This window comes from Bombina bombina, chromosome 8, assembly GCF_027579735.1.
Source record: "Bombina bombina isolate aBomBom1 chromosome 8, aBomBom1.pri, whole genome shotgun sequence".
NCBI classification, from domain to species: domain Eukaryota; kingdom Metazoa; phylum Chordata; class Amphibia; order Anura; family Bombinatoridae; genus Bombina; species Bombina bombina.
In genome coordinates, this window is record NC_069506.1 from 235,096,985 (window position 1) to 235,121,053 (window position 24,069).

Genomic DNA, 24,069 nt, shown 5'->3' on the forward strand with positions numbered 1-24,069 from the left:
ATGAACCCAAAAAACTCATTAATATCAAAGCTGAATATTTTTGGAAGTAGTTTTTAGTTTGTTTTTAGTTTTAGCTATTTTAGGGGGATATCTGTGTGTGCAGGTGACTATTACTGTGCATAATTATTAGGCAACTTAACAAAAAACAAATATATACCCATTTCAATTATTTATTTTTACCAGTGAAACCAATATAACATCTCAACATTCACAAATATACATTTCTGACATTCAAAAACAAAACAAAAACAAATCAGTGACCAATATAGCCACCTTTCTTTGCAAGGACACTCAAAAGCCTGCCATCCATGGATTCTGTCAGTGTTTTGATCTGTTCACCATCAACATTGCGTGCAGCAGCAACCACAGCCTCCCAGACACTGTTCAGAGAGGTGTACTGTTTTCCCTCCTTTTAAATCTCACATTTGATGATGGACCACAGGTCCTCAATGGGGTTCAGATCAGGTGAACAAGGAGGCCATGTCATTAGATTTTCTTCTTTTATACCCTTTCTTGCCAGCCACGCTGTGGAGTACTTGGACGCGTGTGATGGAGCATTGTCCTGCATGAAAATCATGTTTTTCTTGAAGGATGCAGACTTCTTCCTGTACCACTGCTTGAAGAAGGTGTCTTCCAGAAACTGGCAGTAGGACTGGGAGTTGAGCTTGACTCCATCCTCAACCCGAAAAGGCCCCACAAGCTCATCTTTGATGATACCAGCCCAAACCAGTACTCCACCTCCACCTTGCTGGCGTCTGAGTCGGACTGGAGCTCTCTGCCCTTTACCAATCCAGCCACGGGCCCATCCATCTGGCCCATCAAGACTCACTCTCATTTCATCAGTCCATAAAACCTTAGAAAAATCAGTCTTGAGATATTTCTTGGCCCAGTCTTGACGTTTCAGCTTGTGTGTCTTTTTCAGTGGTGGTCATCTTTCAGCCTTTCTTACCTTGGCCATGTCTCTGAGTATTGCACACCTTGTGCTTTTGGGCACTCCAGTGATGTTGCAGCTCGGAAATATGGCCAAACTGGTGGCAAGTGGCATCTTGGCAGCTGCACGCTTGACTTTTCTCAGTTCATGGGCAGTTATTTTGCGCCTTGGTTTTTCCACACGCTTCTTGCGACCCTGTTGACTATTTTGAATGAAACGCTTGATTGTTCGATGATCACGCTTCAGAAGCTTTGCAATTTTAAGAGTGCTGCATCCCTCTGCAAGATATTTCACTATTTTTGACTTTTCTGAGCCTGTCAAGTCCTTCTTTTGAGCCATTTTGCCAAAGGAAAGGAAGTTGCCTAATAATTATGCACACCTGATATAGGGTGTTGATGTCATTAGACCACACCCCTTCTCATTACAGAGATGCACATCACCTAATATGCTTAATTGGTAGTAGGCTTTCGAGCCTATACAGCTTGGAGTAAGACAACATGCATAAAGAGGATGATGTGGTCAAAATACTCATTTGCCTAATAATTCTGCACTCCCTGTATATATATATATATATATATATATATATATATATAAATTTATTTGTGTGTGACCAGAGTGAATGCAAGCCCTGGTGAACATCTACTTAAAAAGACATTTTTTTTAATTTTTTACACCCTGCCCCAAAAATATTATGTCTAAAATAAAAGGCCTTAAACCTGGGGTGGGGGGGCAGCAGAATTTTGAGTGCCTAGGGCAGCACAAAACCTAAATATGCCCCTGGCCTTCCCTATCTCAGATTGGAGAGCCTTCAACAATCAAATTACCAGACCTGCCAGTGTCAGTTTGCTGGACTACCAAGAAGCTCCAGCCTGCAGATTTAGCACCTAGCCTGTTTCTCTGTTCCTGCACCACCAGAGGGATTTTTACATTTGCTTGAAGTTTTTGGAGACCTGTTACCTGCAGTGGAGTGCTCTCTAGCTGCACCTGCTTGTTAGCTGCAGGTAGTTTGTAATCAGCTCCCCTATAAAAGGCTGTTTTACAATCCACTTCCTGCTCTGACATAAGGATTCATCCTGTTCCAGTGTTAGTGCCTCTAACCTTGCATGTAGGGTTGCCAGGAGATCTCCCTAAAAATACTGGACACCCAGCATATAAACAGGGGAGGGGAACTATATATATATATATATATATATATATATATATATATATATATATACATATGTGTGTATAAAATATATAATTTAAAAATTCAACTGAGAGCTAATAAAACTCAGTCATGTCGAGCTGCACTGTATATAAATCACACAGTCCAGGGCTTTAAAGAGATAGGAAAGTCAAAATTAAACTTGTATGATTCAGATAGAGCAAGCAATTTTAAGATCGTTTTTTTGTGCTTTGTTCCCTTGGTATCCCTTGTTGAAAAAAGAATATGCATATATCCTACACTAGTGGGAGCTAGCTGCTGATTTGTGCCTGCACACATTTATCTCTTATGATTGGCTAACTAGATGTCTTCATCTAGCTGCCAGTAGTTGCAATGCGGTTTCTTCAGCAAAATATAACAAGAAAATTAAGCAAATTTAATAATAGAAGTACATTGGAAAGTTGTTTAAACGTGTATGTTCTATCCAAATCATGAAAGAAAATGTTGAGGTTTCCTCTTTCTTTAAGGCCTGTGTTGATGTGTATACATGTCTATGTAGCCTAAAGATTTATAAGCTTCTCAGGACACAGTTGAGCTGTTTCTCACATACTGAAGCAATCAAGAGTCAGTAGCACAGCACACAACTGGTCTAAATAAAACTCCTTAAAAACTTGTGTTTTAAAAAAAAAAAAAAGTTTTTTTTATTCCTCTTCTGTCAAATATTTTAAGTTTTTGGATATTTGTAAATATCTATATTTGTTGTCACTTGTACAAGCATAAGCAGTGACACAAAGTGTTACAAAAAGGTTATATTGAAGTTCATATTTTTTTTTCTTTAGTTAATACCATTTCTACAAGTTCATTAGTCTTACAGAGGGAAAACAAAAGGGAAAACTGTTACTAGCTTTAAAACCAGTTTTGCTCTTAATGCACAATTTTTTTTAAAAAAGGTGTGTATATATAATGTAAAAAAACTTTTTAAAAGGTTTGTGTATATATAATGTAAAAATAATATACTTTTTAAAAAGGTGTGTGTCTGTCCCTGAACTGCTAGAGAGGGCTGCCCATCTGCTTCCTACAGCTATCTTCTAGCAGTCAAGGGGTTAAACAGTTTTACAGCCAGACTAAACAAAAGACAGCACACACTATATTATGTCTCACATAAGCAGGGCTGCTGGGGTGAAGGCATTTACATCTCTTCTCCTGTCCGTGAAAGTCTGTTAAATAGAAAATAAACAGACACTTCACTCCCGAGTCCTGGTCTTCTCTTTACAGATGCGGCACCCCCATAGCTACCGGCAACCTGTAAGTTCTCTAACAGGGGAGGAGGAACAGTCTGCTTTTCAACCCTGTGCCTGGAGTGCTGGAAATAATTGAGGATTTGTATTCCTCTCGTGCCTTGCATAACAGGAACATGGAGCACTGCAGGAGGAATTAAAAAGCAGTTATCTGATTAAAAAAAAAGTGTCCGTTTTTTTGTACAAATTTTACCGGACAGCTGGTTAAAAAAAACTGACTGTCCGGTCAAATACCGGACACCTGGCAACCCTACTTGCATGTGCTTCCTGTATTTCCTCTTTGATTCCTGAATCCGGCTTGTTCTCTGACTACCCTTTTTGATCTCCCTTGGTTTTGATGAAAGATTGGACTGCTTTTCTGTTTACCGAATCTGGCCTTGTATCCTGTTTATTCTATCAGATTCTCCCTGGATTTGGTGACTGTTCTGACTGCTCTCAGGTATCTGACCTTTGGCTTGTTTTCTGGCTATCCTCGTTTTACCAGCCTGTCACAGCAGTACCTGTGTCTCCTGCCTGTCACAGCAGTACCTGTGTACTCTGTGTCTCCTGCCTGTCACAGCAGTACCTGTGTATCCTGTGTCTCCTGCCTGTCACAGCAGTATCTGTGTATCTTGTTTCTCCTGCCTGTCACAGCAGTATCTGTGTATCCTTTGTTTCTAGCCTGTCACAGCAGTACCTGTGTATCCTGTGTCTCCAGCCTGTCACAGAAGTGCATGTGTCTCCTGCCTGTCACAGCATAGCTGTTTATCCTGTGTCTCCTGCCTGTCACAGCAGTACCTGTGTCTCCTGCCTGTCACAGCAGTACCTGTGTCTCCTGCCTGGCACAGCAGTACCTGTGTCTCCTGCCTGTCACAGCACTACCCGTGTCTTCTGACTGTCACAGCAGTAGCTTTGTATCCTGTGTCTCCTACCTGTCACAGCAGTAGCTGTGTATCCTGTGTCTCCTGTCTGTCACAGCAGTACCTGTGTATCCTGCGTCTCCTGCCTGTCACAGCAGGAGCTGTGTCTCCTGCCTGTCACAGCAGTATCTGTGTATCCTGTGTCTCCAGCTGTATCTGTGTATCCTGTGTCTCCTGCCTGTCACAGCAGTATCTGTGTATTCTGTGTCTCCTGCCTGTTACATCACTACCTGTGTAAACTGTCTCTCCTGCCTGTCACAGCAGTACCTGTGTATCCTGTGTCTCCTGCCTGTCACAGCAGTATCTGTGTATTCTGTGTCTCCTGCCTGTTACATCACTACCTGTGTAAACTGTGTCTCCTGCCTGTCACAGCAGTACCTGTGTATCCTGTGTCTCCAGTCTGTCACAGAAGCAACTGTGTATCCTGTGCCTCCAGCCTGTCACAGAAGTACCTGTGTATCCTGTGTCTCCAGTCTGTCACAGAAGTACCTGTGTATCATATGCCTCTTGCTTGTCACAGCAGTACCTGTGTATCTTGCCTGTCACAGCAGTACCTGTGTATCCTGCCTGTCACAGCAGTACCTGTGTATCTTGCCTGTCACAGTAGTACCTGTGTATCCTGCCTGTCACAGCAGTACCTGTGTCTCCTGCCTGTCACAGCAGTACCTGTGTCTCCAGCCTGTCACAGCAGTACCTGTGTCTACTGCCTGTCACAGCAGTACCTGTGTCTCCTGCCTGTCACAGAAGTACCTGTGTCACCTGCCTGTCACAGCAGTACCTGTTTCTCCTACCTGTCACAGCAGTACCTGTGTATCCTGCCTGTCACAGCAGTATCTGTGTATCCTGTGTCTCCTGCCTGTCACAATCGTACCTGTGTCTCCTGCGTCTCCTGCCTGTCTCAGCAGTACCAGTGTATCCAGTCTCAGCCTCAAGTGAGCACCTCCAGTCTTGGCCTCAAATGGCACCTCCTGTGTTCAGCCTAAGTTTGCACTCCAGTTCCAGGCCATTAGTGGGCATTTCCTCAGACTCCAGTTCTGGTGTGGGTACGCCTGCTCACTTATCCTGCTTCCAGCCTCCAATTCTCCAGTTCAGTACAATAAACTTACTTGCTTGTCTGTTTCTTAAACATGCCTAATAGTAGTAATTCCAGAAAGAAGCACATACCGCTGGCACCTTTCAGTAATCAAAACAGTCCAAAGCCTGCCACCACCTTGCATAAGCTTAATACCCCAGAACCTGCTCATCCAAGCGTGACAAGAACAGTAGCATAATAGCTTGTTCTATGTCTAGTTGCCACCCAAGAAGCAGCCTCTTTTTGCTCAACATGTGTCTTTCCCAGAGAAGAACTTACCTGAAGCATATCAGTCTGATGCTGACTTAACAGTACAGTCCAGCTCCAAAATACCAGGTAATCCCTCTCTGAAAGAGAGAAATGGCAAAACCCTAGATGTACGTTTTGGCCTAGTGTGGGCCTCGTCAGTGAGGTGAAGCCATATCCCTCTAGGCACACTGAGCAACAGGCCAACGGGTTAAGTTGGATCAGACTGATATACTACAGGAAAGCTCTTCTCTGTGAAGTCACATGTTGAGCAAAAGGAGGCTGCTTCTTGGGTGGTAACTAGCCATAGAACAAGCTATTATGCTATTGTTCGTTCCCAGGTTGAGCGCTTCTCTGTTTTTATTTATGGAAATTATGACCCTGAGGGAAGTCTCCCTAAGGGTGATGCGGGAAGCCAGATGTGGACCTGTTGCTCAGTGTGCCTAGAGGAATATGGCTGCACCTCACTGACAAGGCCCCCAATAGGCCAAAACGTACTTCTAGGGTTTTACCGTTTCTCTCTTTCAGAGAGGGATTGTCTGGTATTTCGGGACTGGACGGCACTGTTAAGTCAGGATTTGACTGATATACTACAGGAAAGTTCTTCTCTGTGATAGGCACATGTTGAGCAAAAAGAGGCTGCTTTTTGGGTGGTAAGTAGCCATAGAACAAGCTATTATGCTATTGTTCGTTCCCAGGATGAGTGCTTCACTGTTTTTATTTATGCTCTTCCATTGTGAGTTGCCTTATTTTTTACACATCTCACCTTATTGTCAAAGCTGTACCCAGTACTAGGCCTTATTGTGTTTTAGATATTTATAGAGAAAACACAATGCTCCATTAAGCTCCATGTGAAGGCACTTTAGGTGTTGTTGTTTTTTTTCTAACATTCCACATCCCCTCACTTTAACCCTTTATAACTGCTTTGTGTAGTTTTTAAATAAAAAAATGGTCATATTAATTGTACATGGTTTTGTACTGTCCTCTTTATATTGGGGGCAATAGGGGCAACTTTTTATTTTTGCTTAGCGCAAAGTGAAACCACAAGCTCGTGGTCACATTAATCAGCCACTTGTAAAGGCTGGTTATTTAACGTGCACCCATAAGATGGCAAATTTGCCTCTTTACGAGTGCATTATAAGATAGCGCTCCATGCGTATTCTAACCTTTAGCCTTTTAATTAATTTTTATAATTGTTTTTATGCAACAAAACTGTCACTTCTTTATGTTGCTGACTGACTAGATTACCAGTGGAGCGGTATTTTGCATTTTCGCTGTAGCAAAAACTCTGCTAGGATTTTAATTTTTGGGCTAGTTGGGTTGCGCTGGTATTACAAGTTGAAAGTAAACAGTTTTTTCTCCAGCGGTAACCCAACTTGCACAAAACACCCCTCTCTCGCACAAACACCATCACATATTTTCAATGGCGGAAACCCGACATGAAATTATGAATATATAATATTTTAATGTTCTTTATATAATGGAATATGTTCTATTTATTCACAAATACATATTTATATATATATCTGTTTTTTTTTAACAAATATATATTTATACATATATATATATATATATATATATATATATATATATATATATATATATATATATATATATATATATATATATATATATATATATATATATATATATATATATATATATATATATATATATATATATATATATATATATATAAAGCAGGCACTCACCGGGTTTGAAGTGGCAAAAAACTTTATTCCAACAGAGTGACGTTTCAGGGTTTTACCCCCGTCCTCAGACTCAAACAACAACAATGAAATGCTCAACAACCTCCCTTAAATACCCTGTTCACCTTACATGTGTTTCAAATAAGCGTTATTTACCTTGTGTGCAAAACCAGGTGTTAGCAAGCACTTAGCAAACATTACTAATTAGCATTGCTTGTAGAATAGCAACCAAACACTAGGAATTCAATATGCACCTACTTGTGTTTCAAATAAGCGTTTATTACCTTGTGTGCAAAACCAGGTGTTAGCAAGCACTTAGCATACATTACTAATTAGCATTGCATGTAGCCTAGCAACCAAACACTAGGAATTCAATATGCACCTAAGCAGTGGAATCTATACAACAATTAACAACATATACCAATATATGTGTGTTTTAAAATGACCATATGATATCCGCTATAAAACATCCGTTTACCAAATTATGTGTAGCGGTGATTTACCCAGTGTCTGTGCAAGCATCACTAATAGATGCTGTGAAAATGTGTGACTTGGCAACTAATCGCATACCAGACACTTACGCCTAGATTTAGAGTTCTGCATTAGCCGTCCAAACCAGCATTAGGTGGTCCTAACCCTGGTTTTGGCCGCCCGCTGGTATTTAAAGTCAGTCAGGAATGGGTCTAACGCTCACTTTCCAGCCGCGACTTTTCCATACCGCAGATCCCCTTACGTCAATTGCTTATCCTATCTTTTCATTGGGATCTTTCTAACGCCGGTATTTAGAGTCTTGGCTGAAGTGAGCGTTAGAACTCTAATGACAAAACTCCAGCCGCAGAAAAAAGTCAGGAGTTAAGAGCTTTATGGGCTAACGCCGGTTTATAAAGCTCCTAACTACTGTGCTCTAAAGTACACTAACACCTATAAACTACCTATGTACCCTTAAACCGAGGTCCCCCCACATCGCCGCCACTCTAATAAAATTTTTTAACCCCTTATCTGCCGAACGCACACCGCCGCAACCTACATTATCCCTATGTACCCCTAATCTGCTGCCCCTAACATCGCCAACCCCTATATTATATTTATTACCCCCTAATCTGCTCCCCCCAACGTAGCCGCTACCTACCTACACTTATTAACCCCTAATCTGCCGACCGGACCTCTCCACTACTATAATAAAGTTATTAACCCCTAAACCGACTCACTCCCGCCTCAAAAACCCTATAATAAATAGCATTAACCCCTAATCTGCCCTCCCTAACATCGCCGACACCTAACTTCAAGTATTAACCCCTAATCTGCCGAACGGACCTCGCCGCTACTATAATAAATGTATTAACCCCTAAAGCTAAGTCTTACCCTTACACTGACACCCCCCTAAGTTAAATATAATTTTTATCTAACAAAATAAATTAACTCTTATTAAAAAAATGTATCCTATTGTAAGCTAAATACTTACTTGTAAAATAAACCCTAATATAGCTACAATATAACAAATAATTATATTGTAGCTATTTTAGGATTTATATTTATTTTACAGGCAACTTTGTATTTATTTTAACTAGGTACAATAGCTATTAAATAGTTAATAACTATGTAATAGCTACCTAGTTAAAATAATTACAAAATTACCAGTAAAATAAATCCTAACCTAAGTTACAATTAAAGCTAACACTACACTATCAATAAATTAATTAACTAAACTATCTACAATTATCTACAATTACATCAACTAAACTAAATTACAAAAAAAACAAACACTAAATTACAAAAAATAAAAAAAGATTACAAGAATTTTAAACTAATTAGACCTACTCTAAGCCCCCTAAAAAAATAACAAAGCCCCCCAAAATAAAAAAAATGCCCTACCCTATTCTAAAATAAAAAGTTAACAGCTCTTTTACCTTACCAGCCCTTAAAAGGGCCTTTTGTGGGGCATGCCCCAAAGAAAACAGCTCTTTTGCATTTAAATAAACATACAATACCCCCCCAACATTACAACCCACCACCCACATACCCCTAATCTAACCCAAACACCCCTTAAAAAAACCTAACACTAAGCCCCTGAAGATCTCCCTACCTTATCTTAACCACGCCGGGTATCACCGATCCGTCCAGAACAGGGTCCGAAGTCTTCATCCTATCCGGCAAGAAGAGGTCCAGAAGAGGGTCCGAAGTCTTCATCCTATCCGGCAAGAAGAGGACATCCGGACCGGTAGACATGTTCATCCAGGCGGCGTCTTCTATCTTCATCCATCCGGCGCGGAGAGGGACCATCTTGAAGCAGCCAACGCGGATCCATCCTCTTCTTCCGGCTACTCCCGACGAAGGTTCCTTTAAGTGACGTCATCCAAGATGGCGTCCCTCGAATTCCGATTGGCTGATAGGATTCTATCAGCCAATCGGAATTAAGGTAGGAAAAATCTGATTGGCTGATTGAATCAGCCAATCAGATTCAAGTTCAATCCCATTGGCTGATCCAATCAGCCAATCAGATTGAGCTCGCATTCTATTGGCTGTTCCGATCATGTGTGCCATGTGTGTCGCTTTGTAGCAGTGAACCAAGTTAGGGGAACCTAGACCTCCGTCCTCTCTATTAAGGAACAATGTATCTCTAGTTACTCTAGGTCTTTTATGTGACCAAATGAACTGGTCAAATCTCTTTTGTTGTTTCAGAAGGTATTGTATAGGGAGATCTAAGGGAAGGACTTGGAATAGGTAAAGGAATTTAGGAAGAGTGTTCATTTTTATTGCGTTAATGCGCCCCATCCAGGAAAGGTGGCCTTGTTTGTGCCAGGTCTCTAAAGATTTATCTGTTGCTACTTGAAGGGGAACATAATTAAGAATAAATAGTTCTGTATGGATAGGGGATATATCAATTCCTAAGTATTTAATTTTCGAAGTTATCTGAAAAGAGGTATGAGTTTTAAGATAGTGTGTGTCTCCTGCATCTAAGTGTACTGGAAGTATCATCAACTTCTCCATGTTGACTGAAAAGTTGGAGACCCACTTATACTCCTCAATCTCATCAAGCAGGGCTGGGAGGGACGTTTGGGGAAAGCGTAATGTAAATATGATATCGTCCGCATACAGCAGACATTTTTGATAGATCTCTCCAAAAGAGACACCCTGTATGAGTGGATTACTCTTTACCCTAGCAGCGAGCGCCTCCACCACCAGACACCCCTGTCACGTACCATTATTTATAATGATTCTTTGGGAGATTGTATTATTTGCGTTAATGTGTACAGAGGGGTTAATATAGAGGGCTTTAATGCACGAGATCATTACTTGTGAAAAGCCAAACTTTGATAGAGTGGACCAGAGAAAATCCCAGTCCACCCTGTCAAAGGCCTTCTCGGCATCAGAGGAGAGTAGTACGAGGGGTGATTTGGAGGTTGTAGCAGACAATAAAGTATTCAGAACTCGGATGGTATTCTCCTTAGCTTCCCTGCCCGGTATGAAGCCGACCTGTGGCCAGTAATTTAGCGTACAGCTTGATATCTACATTTATTAGGGATATAGAATGGTAATTAGTAACCTTATCCGGGGATTTGCCTGTCTTAGGAATCATTGAGATTGTGGCTGCAAGAAGCGTGGATGGGAGGTGAGTACTTTGGTCAAAAGAGTTATACATTTCTGATAGGTGAGCGCCTAAAAGAGATTTGAACAGGTGGTTGAATTTAGGAGAGAAGCCATCGGGGCCAGGAGCTTTCCCCTGAGGGAGATCCCTAATAGCCAACAGAACCTCCTGTATTGTGAATTGTGTGTCTAATGCCTTGCTCTCTAAATTTGACAATGATGGGAGTTGGGCCTGTTCCAGGTACCTATTGATACAGTTAAGCTTATCTTCTAAATGAGTGTTTGGGAGATTATATAAAGCAGTATAGTAAGATGTGAATTGGTTAACAATTGCGGTGTTGTTAGTATGGGTAACCCCTTCGGAGTCTATAATTTTAGCTATATAGTTTTTGAATTTCTTTTTCTTCAAAGATCTCACTAGTAGGCGTCCTGCTTTATTATTTTCGATAAAAAATTTTGATTTGGATGTAAGTGCCCTCATATTTGCGTTCTTAATTAAATAATGGTTTAGCGCTTCTCTTGCCTGCTGGGATTTCTGCAGCAAGACTGGTAATCTGGGGTCTCGTTTTAATGCGCTTTCACAGGCCTTAAACTCAGATGAGAGGGAATCAAACAAAGCTGTCCGTTGCTTGCGTTGCCTGTGTGTGTGGCCCATTATTTCTCCTCTAATGTAGCATTTGTATGCTTCCCAATTAGTAACAGCTGAGGTATCTGTGGAGCTGTTGAATGAGAAGAATTCAGAGTTTTTTTCGGCCAGGTCATTGGTTATTAAGGGATCTAGGAAAATTTGGTCATTTAGCTTCCAATATTGTTGATGACGTGGCTTGGTGGACCACAAGAACGTGGAACAAATCATGCTATGGTCTGACCAAGAAGTATGGTGAAGCCTCAAGTCTATAAGCGAGGTAAGCATCTGTTGCTCACAAAAATATAGTCAAGTCGGGTATAGGAGCGCTGGGGATTTGAGAAAAATGTAAAGTCCCTAGTGTTTGGGTGTGTAGTTCTCCAGGTGTCAAAGAGAGGGATGGTGTTTATTGCTTGCCAGTTGGCTCTAATCTGAGAGTTCCTAATGTAAGACCTACCTAGTGACGTGTCTAACATGGGATTGACTGGGAAATTAAGGTCCCCACTAAGGAGTATCGGGCCCTTCGAGATGTCTATAGTCTGGTTAACCACTGTGCGGAAGAAGGAGGGTTTGGGGCAGTTGGGAGCATACACATTTACCAAAGTGATGGGCCTACCATAGTATAACCCCGTTATAATTATAAAGCGACCTTCCTTGTCTAATTGTTTATTTAATAATTCAAAGGAGGAACCCTTCCTAAATGAAATGCAGACTCCATTATGTTTAGACGGGCCTGAACATAAAAAGTGTTGGTCATAGAATAGCTTTGAAAGAGTGGGTTCACAAGATTTTTTGAAATGGGTCTCTTGTATCATAATAATGCTGATTTTCTTTTTATAGAAATTGTGGAAAGCTATGGAGCGCTTCTGTGAGGAGAGAAAAACTTTAACATTTTGTGTGGAAAGTCTGAACTGACTAGACTGAGGGTGTCCTGGCATAATACTGTAGCCCTTAGTATCCCAACAGTTACTAGCCAATACAATCTACTACAGTGTGTTGTACCCTGAAAACTGCAAAATTCAACAAATAAAGAACAGAGCCAGATCCTATATTTGATTTAAAGTTCTTTTCATTTTTATTTGCTCTGCGCTGCGCCATGCCTGTAATAGTGTAGAGGCACCTTATTATATATAGACCAGTCTCAGAATATTATTGCTTTTCAGCAGCCTGTGGTTAAATAATTTAAAGTGTGAGAATGGAGTTGAATCCTGTTTGAGAGAGGTTCTGTAATATGCAGCAGGTTATAGCAATGTTTTTTCCTTTTCCCCTTTATTTCAGTAATATATATGCAATTGGAAAAGCTTGGGGCCTCTTGTGCTTTATCCCCAGTTAATGCATTAGCTATCTGGTGCGTAGTGTGTAGGTTATTAAGTTAATGTCCGTCGCTTCACATTAGGATAACATATTACCAATCTTCTGGCTGACCTGTGCAGTATCCCTGTGCTCTCCGTTTATGGATGGGGGAACGCTTTCGTCCGCTGACCGCTGCAGTGCTTCACATCTCTTCCAACTTTAGTTGCAGGCTTCCAATGCGGCCTACGCTGCGATCGTGGTAACGGCCTCTGTCTCTATTTAGATGTTTCTGGAACCCAGATAAAGGGTCTTCGGACCCTTCAAATATATTCAGTGGCCAATTTCAAGTATCTGTGGTTGTTATGTGCGGCCTGAGAGAGAATCCCGCCAATGTCACTTCAGGAGCTCTAGTTAGGTGCGGCCATTAAGCACGCACGCTCCGCCTCCCATAAGGTTTGCCTTTTATGTTCTTTGTTGAGGTGGGAGGCTAGGGTTTGCTGTTCTTGACTAAGTTCACTAAGTATATTTTTATTACCCGGTGTACTTTTGTGTAAGGTTTCTAAGTGTTGTATATTTATGATTAATGAGGTTATCAGCTCCCTTTTAGTTCTATTTAATTGTGTTTTTATATCCATAAATTCCCCCCTGATGACACTTTTGGGGGCTTCCAAAAGGATGTGTGGGGTGATTTCGGGGATGTCATTATGTTCGGAATATTCTGAAATTGCTGTTGAAATTCTGGAGGCTATGAGAGGATCTACTAACAGATGTTCATCTAGTCTCCAGATATGGTCTTTTAGTGGTTTTGAGGGCCAGGACATTGTACAGTGTATGGAAGCGTGGTCTGACCACGTTGTTGGTAAGATTTTAGCTGAATTAAACAGTGAGAGGCCCCCAACATCAGTGAACACGTAGTCTATTCTAGTGTAAATCTCATGGGGATAGAAATAAAAGGTGTATTCCCTGAGTTGGAGGTGTAATGTTCTCCATACATCTTGTGCTACTATGTTTTTGATGTATGATTTGATTTTAGAAATCCGAGAGGCGGGTATAGAAGAGTGTTGGGATGAGCAGTCCAAGTCAGGGTCTAAATAATGCAATCCAATATTTTATACATCGTGAAAGTTATGTGTCTTGTGTTAGACAGTTCCCTATCGATATACTATTAAGATAACATGCTTTTTTTATATGTCTACAATCTATTAACATTGACATTTATTTCTTTGCTAATGTATAGAAGGTATATCCAACGGGCCACTATATGTGTTGTGAGGATGGAAGAGCTGCACATAAAAAGAACAAACAGCCATATCATAGCTACATTTATTTTCACTATATGCGAGTGGTAGCCCAATCGATACACAAGTTGAGATAATTATCCATCATATTGTACCATAGTTATATATTATATCTGCCGGGGACTAGAACAGGTATATCCTATCTGTCTCTAAACGGTGATAAAATACTCAGTCGCTTTTGACAACAATATGCTAGCAGAAATTTCTATGCAAATGTATTGGGGTATAACTATTGGACTGCTAAATCTTTAGTGAGTGTGTGAAAGCTGAATGTCCAAGAGAAAAAGTGAAGACATGACATCAACATTATTGTTTTCTATTTCCTAGGGGATCAAAGATTAGTGCACAATACAGGTAATTTAACTGACATATCACATAACAGCTATATATTATACTTATCAAGTTCTAGAGGTGAGAGTCCTTTTTGCTTCTTGGCAGCTGTGCAATACTAGGTTACCCTGGATGAGGTGCCAAAATGCCAGCTCAGGGCGATGGAGTATCCAGTTTTTTCCACTTATTGACTAGAGACCATTGTGTTCTTTGAGGTTTGGGTGCGGTGTCATCTCTAGAGGTGGACGGTTCCGTTGGCTTTGAAGTCGGCAGTGGGAAAGAGATGTTGAGACCTTTTGAGAATGATTCCAGGTCATCTGGTTCTTTGTATATGTGAGTCCTGCCATCCTGTTGAACAATGAGGCTGAAGGGGAAGCCCCAACGATATCTCACCTTCCTCTCCTGCAGGACCTGGGTGATGAATCATATTTCTCTGCGTCTCTCGATTGTGGTAGGGGAGATGTCAGGATAAATTTGGATGCTATAGGTCTGGAATTTGATCTCTCGTTGCTGTCTGATCTGTTTCCATATTGCTTCTTTTTCCAGATAGCTCGCAAATATGATAATAATATCCCTTGGAGGGTTAGGAGGTTTTGGGACAGGTCTCAGCGCTCTATGTGCACGTTCCATTGAGGATTCTGTACGTTTTAAAGAAGGGATAATATATTCGAATAATTGGAGCAGATAGGATGTCAGGGAATCTCGAGTCACCTCTTCTAGGATCCCCCTTATCCGTAAGTTACTCCTTCTACTCCTATTGTCGAGATCCTCTATTTTAAGTTGGAGTGATTGAATTACGGTTTCCTTTCTAACCATTTGGTGGTTTGAATCCGATACCATGCTGTTCAGGGTGTCCTGTCTTTCTTAAAGACACTCTATCCTTGACCCCAGTTCATTAATATTTTTCTTTAGTGAGGACATCTCCGTTTTGATGAATGATTTTAAATCTGCCAGATCAAATTTGGATGGCAGCTGAGATATGGTTGCCTGAATTTGATTAAGTTGCTGAGCATGTAGGGAGTCTGTCTGCTCTTGTGTGGATTGTGTATCTGGTGGAAGCAAGTCTTTTGCATTGTCAGTCACCTCACTATCTTGTTTTTGAAAGAAGGAGTTTATGGTAGCATTAGGTGTTGCAGTTGCCTTCTTATCTGTCCTAAGTTTCTGCCTAGATGCCATTGGATGTGTACTATCCAGTTCCCCACATGCTTTAGGGGATTAGAGTGTCTCTGTGCAAGCAGATATATATTTGTTTATGTATTCAGCGTGATAAAGTAAATTGAGGAAATGCAAAATCACTGAGTTGTACAGTTGTGTAATGTATAGTGCATGTGTTTTCCTTCTCTATATGCAGGTATTTTTCCCAAACAATTGCCCTGCAGGGTAGGTCAGTTCATACAGCTAAGTCCACTTAGTACAAATTAGATGGAAACTCCCTAGTTTACAAGACGGCGACTCAATTTGCAACCCACAGCCCCAGGGAAACATTTACTGGTGGACAAATGATAAGTCGTTCTCCTAGCATAAGCCGTTCATAAGGCTGCAGCTGCGATGTGTCTGCTCTACTAGTGGCTATGTATGCCACATGGGGGCCGCAATGGCGGTTCGTTCCCTTCCTGTGCGATGTTCTCTCGGTTTCCAGGAACAAAGTCCAGCTCACCCCAGTGTCCAGCAGATGAAATAATGTTGCTGCGATCACAGGGCTTGCTGCAACTCGCACTTTTATGAGCGCATAGGCCGCATGTGGTATGTCACAGAGTCCGCTGTGCTTCTAGGTCCTTTAGTGCAGCCCGTTAGTATTGGCCCTCTCTCTGAGGTTACCGAGTGGTCAGATGCACATCACGGGAGTTTGGGAAGTGTTTTGCCCCTAGTTTGTATCCTGATGGAGCTGGTGGTAAAGGATATCCCACAGAGTAACTTCAAAGTGCAGCCATGTTCCTGCAGGGCTACGCTCCGCCCTGGGCGAATGTGTTTATATTCTAAATCGAAGGTTAGAACGAATGTTATTGTAGAAATTCAATTTACATAATAGAATGTTGATAAGAATGAATATTCTTAAAAATTCGATTATCGAATGTTATTTACAGTTTTCGAATGTCACATTCGAATTTGAATGTCACATTTGAATTCGAATATTACATTTATAAAACACAATTGTAGACTAGAAACACCATTTCGAATTTGAATGTCACATTAGAATCGAATATCACATTCAAATCGAATATCACATTCGAATTCGAATATTACATTTATAAAACACAATTGTAGACTAGAAACACCATTTCGAATTTGAATGTCACATTAGAATCGAATATCACATTCGATTTGAATATCACATTCGAATTGGAATATTACATTTTTAAAACACAGTATTAGACTAGAAATACTATTTCGAATTTGAATGTCACATCGAATTGAATATCACATTCAAATCGAATATCACATATATTAAACACAGTTGTAAACTAGAAATACTATTTCGAATTTGAATGTCACATTCAAATTCAAATGTCACATTCAAATTTGAATATTACATTTAAAAACTACAGTATTAGACTAGAAATACTATTTCGCATTTGAATGTAACATTCTAATTTGAATATTACATTTAAAACACAGTATTAGACTAGAAATACTATTTTAAATTTGAATATGACATTCGAATTCGAATGTAGCATTCTAATTCCAATATTACATTTATTAAGCACGGTTGTAGGCTAGAAATACTATTTTGAATTTGAATGTCACATTTGAATTTGAATGTCACATTCGAATTCGAATATTACATTTCAAAATTGAATGAATACATAGCTAAACATTCTATTATTCAAATTAATATTTTCGAATTTTATTGAAAAATTTGAAAACGAAAATTTGAAAATAGAATGTTAGAATGTTATATAAACATAAAAAATTCAATTTGAACGAACGAATGTATCAAAATTCGTTTTAAATTTCGAATTTTTAGAAACATTTGCCCATCCCTAGCAGTTATGCAGTAATGTATTTTTTATTAAAAGCAAGTAGTGAACCTTACAGTTCTACTGGCAATTTTTATGTGTGCTGTGTAGCGCACTCTTACGCTCTTTTATGAGCCTCTTAAAGCCAGCACTTATGCATAATTTTTTTTTTCTTTTTAACTAAAGTAGTGCTACAGGCAATTTTTATGTGTGCTGTGTAGCGCACTCTTACGCTCTTTTATGAGCCTCTTACAGCCAGCAGTTATGCATTATTTTTTATTTTTTTTAACGCAAATAGTGCTACAGACAATTTTTATGTGTGCTGTGTAGCACAGTCTTGGGATCTTTTATGAGCCTCTTAAAGCCAGCAGTTATGTATCCATTTTTTTTTTATTTTTTTTTAAAGCAAATAGTGCTACAGGCAATTTTTATGTGTGCTGTGTAGCACAGTCTCTTACAGCTAGCAATTATGCAGTTATGCATTCATTATTATTATTTTTTTTTTTTTTTTTTTCCAAAAGTTTTTTATTGAGGATTAAACATTACAGCAGATGTCACAACGCAGGTGACCAATCGGTGAACATATACATAAACATTATGCCGTTGGTATGACACAGAAAGCGTAGCAATTAATGACATTACTGCATATATAGGTCAAGTGTGTCTAGGATGAAATAAAATATTTGTCATATAAACCTCATTTTCGATTGATGTGAACTCAGAAATAAATCCATTATGAAAACATCATTCACAAACAGAATGAACAAACTTAGGTTATAAGGACCGGGTAGTACCTCAGTCCTATACAGTAACTCCAATTTCTAGGAATGTCATGAAGTCAGCTTAGAAGTGCCTCTTCGTGTACTACAACTGGGAATTATAGTGCGCATTTCCAGGCGGGGGTGTCCAGGTGGAGTATGAGGGAGGAGGGAAAAGGAGTGGGGGAGAGGGAGGGGTAAGGGCATGGCGGTGGGGGTGACTAGGACCTTGGGTCTACACAGTCATTTATCTTTGAGTTCCCTGGTGGTTAAACCAGGGCTCCCAAATCTGCCAGTAAAGCTCTTCCTTGTCCATATGGGAGTAGAAGCTTTGTTCCATTGTGGCGTATACCTGCATTACAGATGTGACAGCCGTTATGTCTGGGGGTTGGGTTTGTTTCCAGGCTCTTGCTATCGCCAGTTTCGTGGCCGCTAGGACGAAGATGACCAGTTTAGAGACATGGGTTGGGACGCTCCTCGGGAAAATGTGTAAAAGAGCGATTGCAGGAGTTAGTGGGATAGATAGCCCTAGGTTAGCACAGAGAGTTTCTACCTGAGTCCAGAGAGGTGCCAGCTTTGGGCAATCCCACCAAGTATGTATGTCTGAGCCCCTTTGCATGCAGTCCCTCCAACATAGAGGGGGCGCTGTGGGGAACATCTGTGACAGCCTTGTGGGAGTATAGTACCATTTTAGGAATAATTTCATGTAAGCCTCTAGTGTATTTGCACAGTGTACTGTCTTTTTAGTCAACGTCATGGCTATGGATAGATCTTTATCTGAAATTGGTCTGGATAAATCACCCTCCCAAGCCCTTATCTGCCATGGTCTATCTTTGTTAGTGGACGACTGTAGAAGATCATAGTGAAACGATATGAGTCTAGGGGTCTTAATAGGGAGTTGCCATAGCTTTTCCCAATTAGTCAGGGGTCTGTTTAGGGTTTTGGGGAATCCCCAAGATGTCATAAAGGCGTAGAGCCTCGAGTATTCAAAGAAGGCCCACGGGGGGGGCTCTGGGATTATGGTACTGATATTATGAGGGGAGATTAAGGTGTCCGAGGGGTACATACAGGAGACCCCTTTGAGGTTTAGGTCCCTCCACTGCTGTATGTGTGTATCAGGAAGAGCCGCCAGTAAGGCCTGTATAGAATGAATGGGAGATGGGTGTGGGGCGATGTCGCGGAGGTTTCTGAGGCTATACCAGATTTTCAGATTGTCTCTGATAATGGTATTTTGTATTCCTAAGCTGTCAACACAATGCTTAGGGATCCAGGGTAAGTCTGCCAATCTTAGGCCTAGGGGAAGGTTCGAAGTTTCTATGCTTTTCCAGCCCTGCTGCTCCCCCTTATCTGCCCATGCCGTGATATGAGAGAGCCTGGCTGCCTCATAATACCCACGCACGTTAGGCATTGCAACTCCTCCACATTCATATCTCTTTTGGAGAATCTTTGCTGCTATCCGGGGCCTGGACTTATTCCAGATATAGTGTTGCCCAAGAGATTGGAGCTTGTCTATAAAAGCAGTAGGTACATTGAGAGGGATACAGCGGAAATAGTACAGAATTTTTGGTAAGATCGTCATTTTGAAGGATGCAATGCGGCCCAGCCACGAAATTTCTTTAAGGCTCCACGAAGATGTGAGCTCAGTGACCTCTTTAATGAGGGTTGTGTAGTTAATAGAAATAACCAATTTCGGGTCCGGACCTAGCTGTACCCCTAAGTGCCGAATGGAGGTTCGTGACCATTGGAAGGAGTACAGTGTTTGTAAAATTTCCAATTCAAACGCTGGCATGCTTACCGGTAACGCCTCTGTTTTGGTGACGTTAACTTTGTAGTAACTGTGGGCTCCGAACTCAGAGATAATATCAAAGAGTACTGGCAGGGAGCCTATTGGGTTTGTTAAGAAGAGCGTGACATCGTCCGCGTATAGTGCGATCTTCGCAGTAGTGCCTCCAAGCTGGACCCCTCTTACTGCAGGTGATTGTCTAATAGCCTGAGCTAGAGGTTCAATGGCCATGGAGAAGATTAGAGGAGACAGGGGGCATCCTTGTCTGGTGCCGTTGGTGATACATATTTCCGGGGAGGCAAACCCCATACCTTTAACTACTGCTGAGGGACAAGAATAGAGGGCTCGAATTGCTTTAATCACGATCTCTGGCATGCCAAATTGAGCAAGCGTATACCATAGGTATTCCCATCTGACCCTGTCAAACGCTTTTTCTGCGTCTAGCGACAGGGCCAGCATGGGTGTCCTCAGTCGGGAGGCTTCTGTGAGTATGTTCAACGTTTTCCGAGAATTGTCTGGGCCTTCTCTGCCGAACGTGAAACCAACTTGGTCTGTATGAATCACCTTTGGGAGCAGGCTATTGAGGCGGTTAGCCCATAGCTTTGCATATAGCTTTACATCCCCATTAATTAAGGATATTGGTCTGTAGCTCGTACATTGTGAGGGGTCTTTATTTGGTTTTGGTATGGGCAAAATTACTGCTTGCAGGAATTCTTTATGGAATGAGCCTGTCTCTCGGGCCTCCGCAAAGATCTTGAGGAGGATACCCTGGAGTTCCGGCTTAAACAGTTTATAGAAGGCTGTTGAGTACCCATCAGGACCTGGAGCCTTGTTATTTTGGGAGTGTTTAATGGCTAGACTAAGCTCATTTAGGGAAAATGGGGCTTTAAGTGCCTCTCCATCCTCATCTGTGAGGGATGGTAGGCCCAGCCTCCGTAAGAAATGTACCATTCCACACGAGGAGGACTCTTTAGCAGTCATTGAGGGCTTGAGGTGATACAGGTTAGAGTAGTATTCCGCAAACGTCTCCCCAATGTCCTTAGGTGAGTAGACCGAGCTGTCCCCTCTCTGGAGTGCTAAGATCCTACCCGCCGCTGTCCTGCATCTTAATTTGTGAGCAAGGAGGGTTGAGGCCTTATTACCCTGGCAATACATCAGCTTCTTGAATCTAGCATAAGATTCTTTAACTCTTTGCAAGTCTCTATCTGCCAATTGCGTTCGCAATTCCTTAATTTTATCAGCTAGGCTTGTAGTTGGGGAGATTTTATTCTCCTGCTCTACAGCGCGAAGTTCAGCCATGAGGAGGCCGACGGGCAGACCTGCTTGACGTCGTAGCATCGCCTGCCGTCGAATGCAGATCCCTCTGATGTACGCTTTCAGAGCAGCCCAAATAGTTTGGGAGGACATATCCGGGGTTTCATTTATTCTTAGAAACTCAACAATAGAGGCTTGGAGGGACATTCTAAACGTTTTATCTTGAAGCAATTGTTTTGGGAGTTTCCAGCTAGGTCTAGTTTCTGTGGCCAGGTCAGTAGAGAGCGTAAATGACAAAATATCATGATCTGACCATGAGCAGACCTTAATGTGTGACGTTAGGACTCTGTTAAGCGTCCATGAGTCAGTGAAGAAATGGTCGAGCCTCGAGTACGAATTATGTGGTCTAGAAAAGTATGTGTAGTCCCTATCATTGTGGTGTAGTGCCCTCCAAATATCATATAGATTATGTTGGATAATGTGTTGTCGAAATTTGTTAGCGGTAGTCACAGAGTACGTGTCTATTGTTTTCCCGTTTTGAACTTTCTTATCTAATAGGGGGTCCCATATCATATTAAAGTCCCCCCCTAGTATAATAGTCCCAGCTTTGTGTTTCTCAATTTTAGACAAGGCATCTTTCAGGAACTTAGTTTGCATTTGATTCGGGGCGTAGATGTTGACCAGAGTGAACAGTACACCGTTCAATTTACAATTGAGCAGTAGGAATCGTCCCTGGCTATCTCTCTCCGCGTGAATGTGGTCAAAATGTATAGATTTGTGTATAGCTATCGCAACTCCTCTAGATTTCTCAGTGTGAGAAGCCAGAACCACCACAGGATACTCTGGGGTCCGGTATGGAGTCTGGTTTGACTGTATCCAGTGTGTCTCTTGCAAAAACATGACTTGCACTTTCAGCGATTTCATGGTGTTGGTAAGCATGCTTCTCTTATCTTGTGAGTTTAATCCTTTGGCATTTAATGTTGCAAAGGATATATGATTAGGGATGGACGCCATCTTGAACTTGGGGGAGGGAGGTATAGGTAGGTAGGGAGAGGGAGGGTAGAGGGGAGGGTTTTGATGATAGACTTACCCCGCCTGGACCTGCGCACCTGGTTGTGGCCCTTGCCGGGCTCAAAACTGGTGTATCGTTTCCTTTATCACGAGGATTATTTCCCCTAGGGAGCTTAGTTTCACCTAGAGAGTGATAAAAAAGAAAAGAGATATAACGAACAGTGTACAACGAGGGGCACCAAGTTAATTCAATTAATATAGTAAGTGTCCAGGGCTTTGGATCAGTCGAATCTGAATTGGTAGTATGAGGTTTTAACAAAATTATTCAATATGGTGAACCGCTGGATCACCAAAAGGAGAAGTGTGGCTGAATACCAAACTGACTTCTCCAGTCCCCGTATAAGGGGATAACACAAATAAAATTTGCGTATATGGGGGGGGGGTAGTACAAGTATTAAACTTGTATGTAGAGATTGACTGTCATTGGGGGATTGTGAATATAAGGAATACACCAAAGGTTGTTCATTAAACTAAATAAAAACATCACAGCACTGCAAGCATAGTAGCACGTTAAACTAGTGATACCAATAACATTGTAAATACTAAAATATCGTCATATAACTTAGGTCCGAAGCTTATAGGTGTCTGAGAGTGAGTAAATAACCTGTGGAACTGAAAACAAACTACATGGGGGGAGCTCATGAGTCCCAGCATGACCAAATGGCCAAGAAGTGAGTAACGCAGGAACTACTGGGTAAGCCCCCGTTCGCTTATGGGAAGTCACAGGTCTCCCCATGTTCTTTGCACAGTAGGCAGCTGATATCTGGAAATTACATTTAGAAACATTTACATATATGCCCATGATGGGCCGGATCTATTCAGTTATCCTTTAATGATACATATACCAGTATCTGCCTTTTAGAGTATAACTAACGCCTAGAATAACCTATCATTATGTATATACGTACTGGCTGCAGATCAGCAGAAATATCACCATGTAGAGTTAGTAACATAAAACCTGTCGCAGACACCATTAACTCACCGCTTAGTCTAGATCTCTAACATTTAGGTGACTGAGAGAGATTAAGTCATCTGTGGTGCTGGAGAGAGAGGAGATGGGAAGACCCCCGAAGTCCCGCCGGAGCAAATAGGGTAAGATAGTAAAGCAAGAGTTGTTGGACAAGCGTCCTTTATCCTGCGGGAGGTCACGGGTCTCCACATGTCCCTCAAGTGTTAGGCAACCTATATCTGGGAGTAACATTGAACAATATTTACATAGTTACCAGCTGAAGGTCAGGACTAGTTAGTTACCGTTCTGTGAGCTATGTAACAATCCTTTTTCCTTCAAGTTATTCCTATCTAACGATGAATATATCTAATAATATATTCGTGTGCACTAGCGTAACACTAGAGCTCTTTATTGTATCACTTGGTGGGCTTTTGTAACCTAGGGGTGAAGTCTGGGGCACCTGCCCGGATGTCAGTGACATTAGGAGTGTCTTTTGCAGTAGATCTTAATGAGGGTTGGATCATGTCTATAATAGCTGATCTATCTTTAGGGGGCAGTGAACCAATGTCCTTTCGGGGTTTGGTGGATGCTAAGCCCCAGTCTTGGAGCAGGTCAAAGCCTTCTTTAGGGGTGAAGATTGTGTGTGTCTCACCATCTTTACTAACTATAAGCCTTGTCGGGTATCCCCATCTGTATCTAATATTCTCTGTTCTCAGAATTTGGGTAATGGTCCTAAAGGACCTTCTCTTTTGTAAAGTATAGCTGGAAATGTCCGGGAACACTGCTATTTGTTGGAACTTCTCAGGGAGTTGCGGTTTATTGGCCAGTTCTCTCATTATCTTCTCCTTGTGGGTAAAAAAATGGATC